General features: G+C 37.7%; 1 long non-coding RNA gene across 3 annotated transcripts in view; it reads right to left on the bottom strand.

Moving 5' to 3' along the window:
* The window catches only part of LOC149772629 (uncharacterized), a 36,013-nt gene extending 21,386 nt beyond the window's left edge, over positions 1–14,627 (bottom strand). Inside the window, exons 1-4 of one of the 3 annotated variants that reach the window (XR_016417644.1) lie at positions 14,454–14,627; positions 10,040–10,215; positions 5,625–5,800; positions 1,210–1,385 (exon numbers count right to left, since the gene is read on the bottom strand). This is a non-coding gene — a long non-coding RNA (uncharacterized LOC149772629). Of the gene's footprint in view, positions 1–1,209; positions 1,386–5,624; positions 5,801–7,357; positions 9,231–10,039; positions 10,216–11,771; positions 13,516–14,453 lie in introns of those variants that run through there. The other 2 variants (XR_016417643.1, XR_016417645.1) reach the window with 2 other exon arrangements.
* Positions 14,628–15,594: the final 967 nt, after the last annotated feature.

Genomic DNA, 15,594 nt, shown 5'->3' with positions numbered 1-15,594 from the left:
ACAATCAATACAAATCATATGCTAATCTAAACTACCTTCAAAGATGACTTCACGGTGAAGTTCTCGTCAAAGGTTGACCTGCTCTTTTTTTAGATGCTGAACTGTCAACACATCACCATGTAAACAGGACACAGATTTCACTTCCGGAGCATCACCAAGGCCTTATTACTCACTGTGCACTGTCGCCGAAATACACACATACAACAACACCCTGAGCTCATATTATGAAGAATAAACAGTTACCTTTAAATCCCTACCAAAAATGCATAAATAAAACTCTTCTATCACCACCAAAATGAGAGAGGAAAAAATGTTCTAAAAATAGACTAGAACTACATTCGTGGGTACTGAACTGGAAGTATTAATTGTGAACTGATTCCTGACAGGGTTAGACAATTTCACCTCCATGGATAAAACTTCCATCCATGATCAAATCAATGTCTCTTAAATGCTGCTGCAAAGTTTTAAGGACTTTCATCCATGAATAGGACAGATACAGGCTTTTAGCTGACACCACTGTAACACAGACACAACTCAATTCCAAATGGCCGAATTTCAAAAATGCACAAAACTTAAAGTTTAATTGTGATTTTGCTAATCAAGATAAACACTTCAAATAAACTGTAATTAGTTTTTAGTTCTAACACCAATCTGGAAATTACTAGAAATTAAACTAGACTGTTTAACTTTCTTAGAAAATTCAATTTTAAAAAATCATACATATTTTGATATGAAAATTTAAATTTAACTTAAATTTTAATGAAATTTTAAAACCTGAAGTTGACAAATTTTGTTCTATGGCAAAGTCTCTCCAATCCTTTGTCATAAACATCAATGGTTTTCCTTATCAGGTGTGAAGCAATTAAACCAAAGCTTGTCAATGAAAGGTAACACCTGAAATCTGGTAGCATCTAAATACGCAAGCTAGGTCTAACCAAGTACATGACATCATTTTCACCCATGAAGGGGAGGAGTCTTCAGATGTCAGGCTTCCAGTAGTATTGAAGAGTTGGTGAAGTTCTCTGAAACCAAGCTAGCAGGCCTTCTCCTAACTATATAAGTGAGAGAGAGAGGATGATTCTTGTATTTTACATGCAGTTATCGTAACTGAAACCATGAAAGGGTACAAGAAGAGGAAGACAACTTTTTTTAAACCTGGATATATTCCACATAACAAAGGAGTCACATATCTGACTGATAATACTCTACCAAGTTCCAGTGCTGCATCTGTTCCAGTGACAAGAAGAATGGATGCAGACAAGTTCTCTGTCACAGCAGTGACAAAGCCGACAAATGGGGGTCTCAAGTCAGTTCAGGCACCAGACTGTAATGGCACACCTGGGACTGCAAACATTCTACAACCATCATCCAAAGCAAAACTGGACCTGAAAGAGACAAATTTGAATGAGCATGATGGGACACGTATGATCTGTATGAAAAAAAATGTTGAAATGTGGAATGATATCATTCATCGCCATGGCAATCAAGTCAACATATGTGGTAGACCAGAGTTCCAAATTGCTAATGAAATAAAATGGGGACTTGCTTGGAAGCATACTATGATGTGTAAAAACTGCAGCTTTAAGTCACCAGAGTATAAGTTGTATGATGAGATAAAAACAAATAAACCTGGGCCAAATCCTGCTGCTGTAAATATGATGTTTCAAGCTGGATTACAAGATACACCAATGGGCAACACCAGGGCTAGATACTTGCTTGCAGCCACTGACATTCCGCCACCTAGCAGAACATCTATGCAAAGGGCCTCCAACCTTGTAGGCAAAGCAACTGTGGAGATGAATGAAATGGACATGACAGAGAAGCTGAAACTAGTCAGACAAGTTAATGTTATGCGTGGTGTTCAGCATCCTGAGCAAATAAATGTTGCTTTTGATGCGAGATACAATGCCATTAGCTTTGGACATGAAAAGAAACCTGGTCAAAGTTCATCACAAGCTGTTGGAATTGCCTGCGAAACTGTTACAGAGAAGCGATACATTGTGGGAACTACAATAGAAAACAAGCTGTGTTGGACTGGAGCATGGCTGAAGGGAAAAGGTTTTGATGTGAAATGTCCAGGAGGCCATGTTGACTGCACAGCAAATCTGTCACCAGTTGCACCACATTCAGAGTATGAAATGGCAAGAGAAATGGGACAAAAATTTGTTCTGCAAGAGATTCTCATCAGACATGCAACAACAGATGGAGATGCACAGGCTGCTGCTGGCTTCCAAAATGCTTATACCATTCTGCATCCAATGTGGAAAGTAGAAAGACTGTCGGATCCCATCCATTTGGGTCGTTTACAGTTCAAACGGTGTAATTCTGCAATATTTAGTGAAAACATGTTTCCAGGAATAAGAACAAGAGAAGGAAAAAGGCTCAAACAGAAAATTTTCAGCCAAGACATTAAAGCACGTTGCGGTTTAATCTTCAAACAAATGATGGAGGACAATAGTGGTGATGTTAAAAAAATTAAATGTCAACTTCCCCAAGTATTGGATGCCACTCTGCGCTGTTATTCAGGGGACTGCTCCAAATGCTGGCAGTATTCAAAGGTCTGTGGGGGAGGAAGTACTAACAGCTGGTGGATGCGATCAGCATACCTGGGCCCTCATCAAATGACTCATCTCAACATGACAGAAAATGATAAGAACATCCTGCTAGAAGTTCTGAAAATGAAACTCTCCTGTGATGTTGTAGAAAGATTGCGACTGAACACAAACACACAGAAATGTGAGGCAGTGAACAGATCAATCAGTGTTTCATTACCTAAGAATGTGAACTATTCCACAAACTTTGAAGCAAGAGTGCATTCAACAATACACAGACTCAATAACAGCCTGGGATCATCACTGAAAAAAAAAGTAACACACTTGGGAGGTAAACTTTCAACAAGGACTCTGAGATCACTGGAGACAATGGATAAAGACTGCACTTACCATCAGTTGTATCAAAAGCATCCCAAAACAAGGAAACGTATTCTAGCAAGACGAGGAAATATGATACAGGCCCATCTGAGGTACAGGACACAGCAAGGCAATAGGAAGTCTGACTACTGCAAAGGACTGCTAGATACCAAGGGCGATCACTCCTATGCAAAGGTTTAGCAGGAGCCAATGGACACTGCAGACAGAAAAAGTTATCTTAATTCCATGTGCAAAATGAAAGCGCTCAAATACACCATGAATAACACATTGTACAGAAGGGAAAACTGTAGTGGGGAAATCCGTAGGTAACACAACGCATGTTATGTGCAGTTGTGTTACTTACTACCACCTGATGAGACCTATGGAGAGGTCGAAACAGTTTTCTCTGAATATGAAGACACAAATAAAGAAATTAAAAAGCAAAATAAATAAAGATTAAAAAAATCAAAATTAAAATAACATGACATGACAAGACATGACTTACTAGACTAGCTGAATGAATGAATGAATGAATGAATGAATGAATAAAAGGAAGGAAAGAAGGAAGGAAGGAAGGAATGTATTTAAGAAAGCACTGTCATACCAGCATGGTCTACTAAAATAAAGACCACACTCTTTCCTTTCTCCTTGTTACTCAACACATACATACATCCATCCATTCATCCATCCTTCCTTCCTTCCTTCCATGCCAGACATACATTGATATGGATGTGGGTGGGTGTAAAGGATATATCATGATACCTGAATTTATTCCATATTACAATTTCAACTTCAACATGCAGTCAGGATAGTCACCATGGCCAATGCAATGACCATAACCTTTGCAATACTGTCTATTATTATTAATGGAATGACACTCTAGAACCAGATGATCCACATTCACACACAGACTTTTATGGCATAAATGGGATGCATCTAGCTCCTTTGGTATAGTCAGACTTCTCAACTTCACCATCAGTGCCAGTCTGTGAACATGTTTTTTCTTCCACGTGTTTGTTGTGGGATCCTTATATGACAATAGGCCATATAATCCATTGGCTGTTACATTTCCTGTCCATATTTTACAAACACTATTATGTGCTATTACAGAATTCAATGAAATTTTTGCTGACAGGCTTTCAAAAAAATCCTCCATTGCAACTTCAATATGGTGTAGGAATACATTGCTGCTAATAATAATGAGTGTCATCTCCAACAGATACCATTTCTTTGAATTTATAGGGAATTTTTTTTTCTTAATTTTTAAATTTTTTAAAATTAACTTTAAAAAAAAATTAATTAATTTTTTAAAATTTTAATTATATTTTCGGATTGCTACAGTCAATATACACAAGGTGTGAAAATCTCATGTGTCTATCATTAATAATAAAAATATTATAGCAATTTAAAGTTGAATCAATGCTTCCCTGACAGGACATAGGACACAATTAATTTTACTATATGTTATCTACATTGGTTTCTCAGTACTGACCTTTCCACTGTGTGACAATCAATACAAATCATATGCTAATCTAAACTACCTTCAAAGATGACTTCACGGTGAAGTTCTCGTCAAAGGTTGACCTGCTCTTTTTTTAGATGCTGAACTGTCAACACATCACCATGTAAACAGGACACAGATTTCACTTCCGGAGCATCACCAAGGCCTTATTACTCACTGTGCACTGTCGCCGAAATACACACATACAACAACACCCTGAGCTCATATTATGAAGAATAAACAGTTACCTTTAAATCCCTACCAAAAATGCATAAATAAAACTCTTCTATCACCACCAAAATGAGAGAGGAAAAAATGTTCTAAAAATAGACTAGAACTACATTCGTGGGTACTGAACTGGAAGTATTAATTGTGAACTGATTCCTGACAGGGTTAGACAATTTCACCTCCATGGATAAAACTTCCATCCATGATCAAATCAATGTCTCTTAAATGCTGCTGCAAAGTTTTAAGGACTTTCATCCATGAATAGGACAGATACAGGCTTTTAGCTGACACCACTGTAACACAGACACAACTCAATTCCAAATGGCCGAATTTCAAAAATGCACAAAACTTAAAGTTTAATTGTGATTTTGCTAATCAAGATAAACACTTCAAATAAACTGTAATTAGTTTTTAGTTCTAACACCAATCTGGAAATTACTAGAAATTAAACTAGACTGTTTAACTTTCTTAGAAAATTCAATTTTAAAAAATCATACATATTTTGATATGAAAATTTAAATTTAACTTAAATTTTAATGAAATTTTAAAACCTGAAGTTGACAAATTTTGTTCTATGGCAAAGTCTCTCCAATCCTTTGTCATAAACATCAATGGTTTTCCTTATCAGGTGTGAAGCAATTAAACCAAAGCTTGTCAATGAAAGGTAACACCTGAAATCTGGTAGCATCTAAATACGCAAGCTAGGTCTAACCAAGTACATGACATCATTTTCACCCATGAAGGGGAGGAGTCTTCAGATGTCAGGCTTCCAGTAGTATTGAAGAGTTGGTGAAGTTCTCTGAAACCAAGCTAGCAGGCCTTCTCCTAACTATATAAGTGAGAGAGAGAGGATGATTCTTGTATTTTACATGCAGTTATCGTAACTGAAACCATGAAAGGGTACAAGAAGAGGAAGACAACTTTTTTTAAACCTGGATATATTCCACATAACAAAGGAGTCACATATCTGACTGATAATACTCTACCAAGTTCCAGTGCTGCATCTGTTCCAGTGACAAGAAGAATGGATGCAGACAAGTTCTCTGTCACAGCAGTGACAAAGCCGACAAATGGGGGTCTCAAGTCAGTTCAGGCACCAGACTGTAATGGCACACCTGGGACTGCAAACATTCTACAACCATCATCCAAAGCAAAACTGGACCTGAAAGAGACAAATTTGAATGAGCATGATGGGACACGTATGATCTGTATGAAAAAAAATGTTGAAATGTGGAATGATATCATTCATCGCCATGGCAATCAAGTCAACATATGTGGTAGACCAGAGTTCCAAATTGCTAATGAAATAAAATGGGGACTTGCTTGGAAGCATACTATGATGTGTAAAAACTGCAGCTTTAAGTCACCAGAGTATAAGTTGTATGATGAGATAAAAACAAATAAACCTGGGCCAAATCCTGCTGCTGTAAATATGATGTTTCAAGCTGGATTACAAGATACACCAATGGGCAACACCAGGGCTAGATACTTGCTTGCAGCCACTGACATTCCGCCACCTAGCAGAACATCTATGCAAAGGGCCTCCAACCTTGTAGGCAAAGCAACTGTGGAGATGAATGAAATGGACATGACAGAGAAGCTGAAACTAGTCAGACAAGTTAATGTTATGCGTGGTGTTCAGCATCCTGAGCAAATAAATGTTGCTTTTGATGCGAGATACAATGCCATTAGCTTTGGACATGAAAAGAAACCTGGTCAAAGTTCATCACAAGCTGTTGGAATTGCCTGCGAAACTGTTACAGAGAAGCGATACATTGTGGGAACTACAATAGAAAACAAGCTGTGTTGGACTGGAGCATGGCTGAAGGGAAAAGGTTTTGATGTGAAATGTCCAGGAGGCCATGTTGACTGCACAGCAAATCTGTCACCAGTTGCACCACATTCAGAGTATGAAATGGCAAGAGAAATGGGACAAAAATTTGTTCTGCAAGAGATTCTCATCAGACATGCAACAACAGATGGAGATGCACAGGCTGCTGCTGGCTTCCAAAATGCTTATACCATTCTGCATCCAATGTGGAAAGTAGAAAGACTGTCGGATCCCATCCATTTGGGTCGTTTACAGTTCAAACGGTGTAATTCTGCAATATTTAGTGAAAACATGTTTCCAGGAATAAGAACAAGAGAAGGAAAAAGGCTCAAACAGAAAATTTTCAGCCAAGACATTAAAGCACGTTGCGGTTTAATCTTCAAACAAATGATGGAGGACAATAGTGGTGATGTTAAAAAAATTAAATGTCAACTTCCCCAAGTATTGGATGCCACTCTGCGCTGTTATTCAGGGGACTGCTCCAAATGCTGGCAGTATTCAAAGGTCTGTGGGGGAGGAAGTACTAACAGCTGGTGGATGCGATCAGCATACCTGGGCCCTCATCAAATGACTCATCTCAACATGACAGAAAATGATAAGAACATCCTGCTAGAAGTTCTGAAAATGAAACTCTCCTGTGATGTTGTAGAAAGATTGCGACTGAACACAAACACACAGAAATGTGAGGCAGTGAACAGATCAATCAGTGTTTCATTACCTAAGAATGTGAACTATTCCACAAACTTTGAAGCAAGAGTGCATTCAACAATACACAGACTCAATAACAGCCTGGGATCATCACTGAAAAAAAAAGTAACACACTTGGGAGGTAAACTTTCAACAAGGACTCTGAGATCACTGGAGACAATGGATAAAGACTGCACTTACCATCAGTTGTATCAAAAGCATCCCAAAACAAGGAAACGTATTCTAGCAAGACGAGGAAATATGATACAGGCCCATCTGAGGTACAGGACACAGCAAGGCAATAGGAAGTCTGACTACTGCAAAGGACTGCTAGATACCAAGGGCGATCACTCCTATGCAAAGGTTTAGCAGGAGCCAATGGACACTGCAGACAGAAAAAGTTATCTTAATTCCATGTGCAAAATGAAAGCGCTCAAATACACCATGAATAACACATTGTACAGAAGGGAAAACTGTAGTGGGGAAATCCGTAGGTAACACAACGCATGTTATGTGCAGTTGTGTTACTTACTACCACCTGATGAGACCTATGGAGAGGTCGAAACAGTTTTCTCTGAATATGAAGACACAAATAAAGAAATTAAAAAGCAAAATAAATAAAGATTAAAAAAATCAAAATTAAAATAACATGACATGACAAGACATGACTTACTAGACTAGCTGAATGAATGAATGAATGAATGAATGAATGAATAAAAGGAAGGAAAGAAGGAAGGAAGGAAGGAATGTATTTAAGAAAGCACTGTCATACCAGCATGGTCTACTAAAATAAAGACCACACTCTTTCCTTTCTCCTTGTTACTCAACACATACATACATCCATCCATTCATCCATCCTTCCTTCCTTCCTTCCATGCCAGACATACATTGATATGGATGTGGGTGGGTGTAAAGGATATATCATGATACCTGAATTTATTCCATATTACAATTTCAACTTCAACATGCAGTCAGGATAGTCACCATGGCCAATGCAATGACCATAACCTTTGCAATACTGTCTATTATTATTAATGGAATGACACTCTAGAACCAGATGATCCACATTCACACACAGACTTTTATGGCATAAATGGGATGCATCTAGCTCCTTTGGTATAGTCAGACTTCTCAACTTCACCATCAGTGCCAGTCTGTGAACATGTTTTTTCTTCCACGTGTTTGTTGTGGGATCCTTATATGACAATAGGCCATATAATCCATTGGCTGTTACATTTCCTGTCCATATTTTACAAACACTATTATGTGCTATTACAGAATTCAATGAAATTTTTGCTGACAGGCTTTCAAAAAAATCCTCCATTGCAACTTCAATATGGTGTAGGAATACATTGCTGCTAATAATAATGAGTGTCATCTCCAACAGATACCATTTCTTTGAATTTATAGGGAATTTTTTTTTCTTAATTTTTAAATTTTTTAAAATTAACTTTAAAAAAAAATTAATTAATTTTTTAAAATTTTAATTATATTTTCGGATTGCTACAGTCAATATACACAAGGTGTGAAAATCTCATGTGTCTATCATTAATAATAAAAATATTATAGCAATTTAAAGTTGAATCAATGCTTCCCTGACAGGACATAGGACACAATTAATTTTACTATATGTTATCTACATTGGTTTCTCAGTACTGACCTTTCCACTGTGTGACAATCAATACAAATCATATGCTAATCTAAACTACCTTCAAAGATGACTTCACGGTGAAGTTCTCGTCAAAGGTTGACCTGCTCTTTTTTTAGATGCTGAACTGTCAACACATCACCATGTAAACAGGACACAGATTTCACTTCCGGAGCATCACCAAGGCCTTATTACTCACTGTGCACTGTCGCCGAAATACACACATACAACAACACCCTGAGCTCATATTATGAAGAATAAACAGTTACCTTTAAATCCCTACCAAAAATGCATAAATAAAACTCTTCTATCACCACCAAAATGAGAGAGGAAAAAATGTTCTAAAAATAGACTAGAACTACATTCGTGGGTACTGAACTGGAAGTATTAATTGTGAACTGATTCCTGACAGGGTTAGACAATTTCACCTCCATGGATAAAACTTCCATCCATGATCAAATCAATGTCTCTTAAATGCTGCTGCAAAGTTTTAAGGACTTTCATCCATGAATAGGACAGATACAGGCTTTTAGCTGACACCACTGTAACACAGACACAACTCAATTCCAAATGGCCGAATTTCAAAAATGCACAAAACTTAAAGTTTAATTGTGATTTTGCTAATCAAGATAAACACTTCAAATAAACTGTAATTAGTTTTTAGTTCTAACACCAATCTGGAAATTACTAGAAATTAAACTAGACTGTTTAACTTTCTTAGAAAATTCAATTTTAAAAAATCATACATATTTTGATATGAAAATTTAAATTTAACTTAAATTTTAATGAAATTTTAAAACCTGAAGTTGACAAATTTTGTTCTATGGCAAAGTCTCTCCAATCCTTTGTCATAAACATCAATGGTTTTCCTTATCAGGTGTGAAGCAATTAAACCAAAGCTTGTCAATGAAAGGTAACACCTGAAATCTGGTAGCATCTAAATACGCAAGCTAGGTCTAACCAAGTACATGACATCATTTTCACCCATGAAGGGGAGGAGTCTTCAGATGTCAGGCTTCCAGTAGTATTGAAGAGTTGGTGAAGTTCTCTGAAACCAAGCTAGCAGGCCTTCTCCTAACTATATAAGTGAGAGAGAGAGGATGATTCTTGTATTTTACATGCAGTTATCGTAACTGAAACCATGAAAGGGTACAAGAAGAGGAAGACAACTTTTTTTAAACCTGGATATATTCCACATAACAAAGGAGTCACATATCTGACTGATAATACTCTACCAAGTTCCAGTGCTGCATCTGTTCCAGTGACAAGAAGAATGGATGCAGACAAGTTCTCTGTCACAGCAGTGACAAAGCCGACAAATGGGGGTCTCAAGTCAGTTCAGGCACCAGACTGTAATGGCACACCTGGGACTGCAAACATTCTACAACCATCATCCAAAGCAAAACTGGACCTGAAAGAGACAAATTTGAATGAGCATGATGGGACACGTATGATCTGTATGAAAAAAAATGTTGAAATGTGGAATGATATCATTCATCGCCATGGCAATCAAGTCAACATATGTGGTAGACCAGAGTTCCAAATTGCTAATGAAATAAAATGGGGACTTGCTTGGAAGCATACTATGATGTGTAAAAACTGCAGCTTTAAGTCACCAGAGTATAAGTTGTATGATGAGATAAAAACAAATAAACCTGGGCCAAATCCTGCTGCTGTAAATATGATGTTTCAAGCTGGATTACAAGATACACCAATGGGCAACACCAGGGCTAGATACTTGCTTGCAGCCACTGACATTCCGCCACCTAGCAGAACATCTATGCAAAGGGCCTCCAACCTTGTAGGCAAAGCAACTGTGGAGATGAATGAAATGGACATGACAGAGAAGCTGAAACTAGTCAGACAAGTTAATGTTATGCGTGGTGTTCAGCATCCTGAGCAAATAAATGTTGCTTTTGATGCGAGATACAATGCCATTAGCTTTGGACATGAAAAGAAACCTGGTCAAAGTTCATCACAAGCTGTTGGAATTGCCTGCGAAACTGTTACAGAGAAGCGATACATTGTGGGAACTACAATAGAAAACAAGCTGTGTTGGACTGGAGCATGGCTGAAGGGAAAAGGTTTTGATGTGAAATGTCCAGGAGGCCATGTTGACTGCACAGCAAATCTGTCACCAGTTGCACCACATTCAGAGTATGAAATGGCAAGAGAAATGGGACAAAAATTTGTTCTGCAAGAGATTCTCATCAGACATGCAACAACAGATGGAGATGCACAGGCTGCTGCTGGCTTCCAAAATGCTTATACCATTCTGACATCCAATGTGGAAAGTAGAAAGACTGTCGGGATCCCATCCATTTGGGTCGTTAAGTTCAAACGGTGTAATTCTGCAATATTTAGTGAAAACATGTTTCCAGGAATAAGAACAAGAGAAGGAAAAAGGCTCAAACAGAAAATTTTCAGCCAAGACATTAAAGCACGTTGCGGTTTAATCTTCAAACAAATGATGGAGGACAATAGTGGTGATGTTAAAAAAATTAAATGTCAACTTCCCCAAGTATTGGATGCCACTCTGCGCTGTTATTCAGGGGACTGCTCCAAATGCTGGCAGTATTCAAAGGTCTGTGGGGGAGGAAGTACTAACAGCTGGTGGATGCGATCAGCATACCTGGGCCCTCATCAAATGACTCATCTCACATGACAGAAAATGATAAGAACATCCTGCTAGAAGTTCTGAAAATGAAACTCTCCTGTGATGTTGTAGAAAGATTGCGACTGAACACAAACACACAGAAATGTGAGGCAGTGAACAGATCAATCAGTGTTTCATTACCTAAGAATGTGAACTATTCCACAAACTTTGAAGCAAGAGTGCATTCAACAATACACAGACTCAATAACAGCCTGGGATCATCACTGAAAAAAAAAGTAACACACTTGGGAGGTAAACTTTCAACAAGGACTCTGAGATCACTGGAGACAATGGATAAAGACTGCACTTACCATCAGTTGTATCAAAAGCATCCCAAAACAAGGAAACGTATTCTAGCAAGACGAGGAAATATGATACAGGCCCATCTGAGGTACAGGACACAGCAAGGCAATAGGAAGTCTGACTACTGCAAAGGACTGCTAGATACCAAGGGCGATCACTCCTATGCAAAGGTTTAGCAGGAGCCAATGGACACTGCAGACAGAAAAAGTTATCTTAATTCCATGTGCAAAATGAAAGCGCTCAAATACACCATGAATAACACATTGTACAGAAGGGAAAACTGTAGTGGGGAAATCCGTAGGTAACACAACGCATGTTATGTGCAGTTGTGTTACTTACTACCACCTGATGAGACCTATGGAGAGGTCGAAACAGTTTTCTCTGAATATGAAGACACAAATAAAGAAATTAAAAAGCAAAATAAATAAAGATTAAAAAAATCAAAATTAAAATAACATGACATGACAAGACATGACTTACTAGACTAGCTGAATGAATGAATGAATGAATGAATGAATGAATAAAAGGAAGGAAAGAAGGAAGGAAGGAAGGAATGTATTTAAGAAAGCACTGTCATACCAGCATGGTCTACTAAAATAAAGACCACACTCTTTCCTTTCTCCTTGTTACTCAACACATACATACATCCATCCATTCATCCATCCTTCCTTCCTTCCTTCCATGCCAGACATACATTGATATGGATGTGGGTGGGTGTAAAGGATATATCATGATACCTGAATTTATTCCATATTACAATTTCAACTTCAACATGCAGTCAGGATAGTCACCATGGCCAATGCAATGACCATAACCTTTGCAATACTGTCTATTATTATTAATGGAATGACACTCTAGAACCAGATGATCCACATTCACACACAGACTTTTATGGCATAAATGGGATGCATCTAGCTCCTTTGGTATAGTCAGACTTCTCAACTTCACCATCAGTGCCAGTCTGTGAACATGTTTTTTCTTCCACGTGTTTGTTGTGGGATCCTTATATGACAATAGGCCATATAATCCATTGGCTGTTACATTTCCTGTCCATATTTTACAAACACTATTATGTGCTATTACAGAATTCAATGAAATTTTTGCTGACAGGCTTTCAAAAAAATCCTCCATTGCAACTTCAATATGGTGTAGGAATACATTGCTGCTAATAATAATGAGTGTCATCTCCAACAGATACCATTTCTTTGAATTTATAGGGAATTTTTTTTTCTTAATTTTTAAATTTTTTAAAATTAACTTTAAAAAAAAATTAATTAATTTTTTAAAATTTTAATTATATTTTCGGATTGCTACAGTCAATATACACAAGGTGTGAAAATCTCATGTGTCTATCATTAATAATAAAAATATTATAGCAATTTAAAGTTGAATCAATGCTTCCCTGACAGGACATAGGACACAATTAATTTTACTATATGTTATCTACATTGGTTTCTCAGTACTGACCTTTCCACTGTGTGACAATCAATACAAATCATATGCTAATCTAAACTACCTTCAAAGATGACTTCACGGTGAAGTTCTCGTCAAAGGTTGACCTGCTCTTTTTTTAGATGCTGAACTGTCAACACATCACCATGTAAACAGGACACAGATTTCACTTCCGGAGCATCACCAAGGCCTTATTACTCACTGTGCACTGTCGCCGAAATACACACATACAACAACACCCTGAGCTCATATTATGAAGAATAAACAGTTACCTTTAAATCCCTACCAAAAATGCATAAATAAAACTCTTCTATCACCACCAAAATGAGAGAGGAGAAAAATGTTCTAAAAATAGACTAGAACTACATTCGTGGGTACTGAACTGGAAGTATTAATTGTGAACTGATTCCTGACAGGGTTAGACAATTTCACCTCCATGATAAAACTTCCATCCATGATCAAATCAATGTCTCTTAAATGCTGCTGCAAAGTTTTAAGGACTTTCATCCATGAATAGGACAGATACAGGCTTTTAGCTGACACCACTGTAACACAGACACAACTCAATTCCAAATGGCCGAATTTCAAAAATGCACAAAACTTAAAGTTTAATTGTGATTTTGCTAATCAAGATAAACACTTCAAATAAACTGTAATTAGTTTTTAGTTCTAACACCAATCTGGAAATTACTAGAAATTAAACTAGACTGTTTAACTTTCTTAGAAAATTCAATTTTAAAAAATCATACATATTTTGATATGAAAATTTAAATTTAACTTAAATTTTAATGAAATTTTAAAACCTGAAGTTGACAAATTTTGTTCTATGGCAAAGTCTCTCCAATCCTTTGTCATAAACATCAATGGTTTTCCTTATCAGGTGTGAAGCAATTAAACCAAAGCTTGTCAATGAAAGGTAACACCTGAAATCTGGTAGCATCTAAATACGCAAGCTAGGTCTAACCAAGTACATGACATCATTTTCACCCATGAAGGGGAGGAGTCTTCAGATGTCAGGCTTCCAGTAGTATTGAAGAGTTGGTGAAGTTCTCTGAAACCAAGCTAGCAGGCCTTCTCCTAACTATATAAGTGAGAGAGAGAGGATGATTCTTGTATTTTACATGCAGTTATCGTAACTGAAACCATGAAAGGGTACAAGAAGAGGAAGACAACTTTTTTTAAACCTGGATATATTCCACATAACAAAGGAGTCACATATCTGACTGATAATACTCTACCAAGTTCCAGTGCTGCATCTGTTCCAGTGACAAGAAGAATGGATGCAGACAAGTTCTCTGTCACAGCAGTGACAAAGCCGACAAATGGGGGTCTCAAGTCAGTTCAGGCACCAGACTGTAATGGCACACCTGGGACTGCAAACATTCTACAACCATCATCCAAAGCAAAACTGGACCTGAAAGAGACAAATTTGAATGAGCATGATGGGACACGTATGATCTGTATGAAAAAAAATGTTGAAATGTGGAATGATATCATTCATCGCCATGGCAATCAAGTCAACATATGTGGTAGACCAGAGTTCCAAATTGCTAATGAAATAAAATGGGGACTTGCTTGGAAGCATACTATGATGTGTAAAAACTGCAGCTTTAAGTCACCAGAGTATAAGTTGTATGATGAGATAAAAACAAATAAACCTGGGCCAAATCCTGCTGCTGTAAATATGATGTTTCAAGCTGGATTACAAGATACACCAATGGGCAACACCAGGGCTAGATACTTGCTTGCAGCCACTGACATTCCGCCACCTAGCAGAACATCTATGCAAAGGGCCTCCAACCTTGTAGGCAAAGCAACTGTGGAGATGAATGAAATGGACATGACAGAGAAGCTGAAACTAGTCAGACAAGTTAATGTTATGCGTGGTGTTCAGCATCCTGAGCAAATAAATGTTGCTTTTGATGCGAGATACAATGCCATTAGCTTTGGACATGAAAAGAAACCTGGTCAAAGTTCATCACAAGCTGTTGGAATTGCCTGCGAAACTGTTACAGAGAAGCGATACATTGTGGGAACTACAATAGAAAACAAGCTGTGTTGGACTGGAGCATGGCTGAAGGGGAAAAGGTTTTGATGTGAAATGTCCAGGAGGCCATGTTGACTGCACAGCAAATCTGTCACCAGTTGCACCACATTCAGAGTATGAAATGGCAAGAGAAATGGACAAAAATTTGTTCTGCAAGAGATTCTCATCAGACATGCAACAACAGATGGAGATGCACAGGCTGCTGCTGGCTTCCAAAATGCTTATACCATTCTGCATCCAATGTGGAAAGTAGAAAGACTGTCGGATCCCATCCCATTTGGGTCGTTTACAGTTCAAACGGTGTAATTCTGCAATATTTAGTGAAAACATGA

This window comes from Sinohyriopsis cumingii, unplaced genomic scaffold (assembly GCF_028554795.1).
Source record: "Sinohyriopsis cumingii isolate HCF-2022 unplaced genomic scaffold, ASM2855479v2 utg001328l, whole genome shotgun sequence".
NCBI lineage: Eukaryota > Metazoa > Mollusca > Bivalvia > Unionida > Unionidae > Sinohyriopsis > Sinohyriopsis cumingii.
This window is presented reverse-complemented; position numbering and strand designations above follow the sequence as displayed.